Below are 2,064 nucleotides of genomic sequence, written 5' to 3'. Positions count from 1 at the left end.
TCCAAAAACTAAAATTTCGGTTGATCTAAGTGTTGATATTCCTTTCAATAGATCAATTCAAAAGTTCACAAGTGTCTCTTTTTTGGCGGAAACCCCTATGCGCCTAAATCACTCAAAAAGGACATCCCTAACCAATTCATATCGTTACTAAAAACTATTGAGCTGCCTAAAATGTACTGCATGCTCACCAAAAAAGTCTGATCGTGGATTACGACAAACATGACATGTCTCGTCAACCATGAATAAAGGAATCATATGGTGTTACTTGAAGATATGCCGATAATCAACGCTGACATATGTTGGCCAAGACATCAATATGAATAACCATAACAAAATTCCAAGCATGTGGTGGCAGTAAACACACAAAAATCACTTTCTACCTAACAGTTTTGTCGAATCATACTTCAATGTCTTTGACAAGTTTACTAAAAAGGGAATTCGCTAATGTATACTAGGTTTTAGAAGGGGTGATGTCTGTATTAGTGAATCCTTTAAAGATGTGATCTCATAAAGTGTGATCTTGTAACACCTGTGATTTAGCCCGTGCGGCAACAAAAACATAATAGGAATCCTCTAAAGCTTAGTACATCCTTAACCCATCAAATTTAATAGAAGCAACTCATCATTAAAGATCCCCAAAGAAAGCGGCTCTACAAACAACCATGTCCTCAAATGACCCACATAACCATTTATCAAACAACATAGTCGCATCCTATATGTGAACGGGTTGGCACGTCCTTAAACCCAATAATAGTTTTGGCAATTCCCATGCTAGATTGAAGCAAAAGGAAATCACTTTCAAGGTCACCTAAATTTTTTGAGAAAACTTACAAAATTTTATAGTGGACTATATGTTTATTAAAAACTGTATTTAAGACAATATCTAGAGCATCTACAAAAGTGAGTTCAATAAGAGAGTTGAATGAGGTAGCAAGTTTATGTGTCATTCAATGGATGAAACTCTACCATCGCGAGATGCCACCTTGGCATTCAATAGATTTGAAGTTCAATGGCCATTGAACTCTTCAATACGAAAGGGAAAGTTTTTAGTTCTTAAATATGTACTATAAATTACATTTTGTAACATTATATTGAACTTTTGTAGAGTTCAATGAGAAAAAAAAATGATAGAGTTGTATGTATTGTAGAAAGATGATGTGTCAATCCATTGAACTCTATGGAGTTCAATGCATTGTGGATGCCCTTAAAAGCACTTCAAATATAAATTTGTGGTTTCAAAAAATTACTAACTTTTGTAATATATTAACATTCGTCCATATACAACCGTTATTTTATTTAATTTTTTAATTTTTTTTATAAAATACCAATATGTCATTACTAAACATTTGGATGATTCCTAAAAGCTATTTTTATATTATTCATTTTTATTATTCCATTCAAAAATTCAATAACAAACACCATCCACCACTAATTCCCATAAACCTCCTATAAACTCATTATTAGGAAAGAAAGTGACATCTATTTATTTATATAAAACTTTGTGTTAATTGATGTAAGTTTAACCTTTATCAAACTAAATTAGTATGGTTTATAAGCTTTAATGACTTAATGCGATTAAGTGCAAGAAATAAGGGCTAAAGGTGAAAGTTATATATGCTTGACATTGAACTAAAATGATGGAGAATATCGATGAAGGACTAGGAATTTGATCGCAGTCGTTCATGCATCAAAAATAAAATCTTAAAAACGTTAGGTAACATATCAACTATATCACCCTGAATCTTTCATCAATTCAACTATAATACTTAGAGCAAAACCGTAATAGAATCAACATGATAATGGAGGAATGAAAGAACGAATTTGGGTTTCCAGCCACCAAAGTCCTCTTCGAACGTAGGATAAGGGGGGTATCTATAAGGTAATTGAGGAGGCTAGGGTTTTTAGAAATAGGTAACTAATAGTTTCTTAAGAATTAAGAAAATAAAAATAAGGCAAATGGTGTTTGGGGAATAAATAAAGGAATCTCCTAACATAGAGCAGAACCACAATAGAATCAATAGGATAATGAAGGAATGAAAGAACGAATTTGGGTTTCTAGCCACC

Source organism: Lactuca saligna, chromosome 8 (assembly GCF_052625555.1).
Source record: "Lactuca saligna cultivar CGN05327 chromosome 8, ASM5262555v1, whole genome shotgun sequence".
Lineage (NCBI taxonomy): Eukaryota > Viridiplantae > Streptophyta > Magnoliopsida > Asterales > Asteraceae > Lactuca > Lactuca saligna.
The sequence above is the reverse complement of the archived record's forward strand: the minus strand, read 5'-3'. Positions refer to the sequence as shown.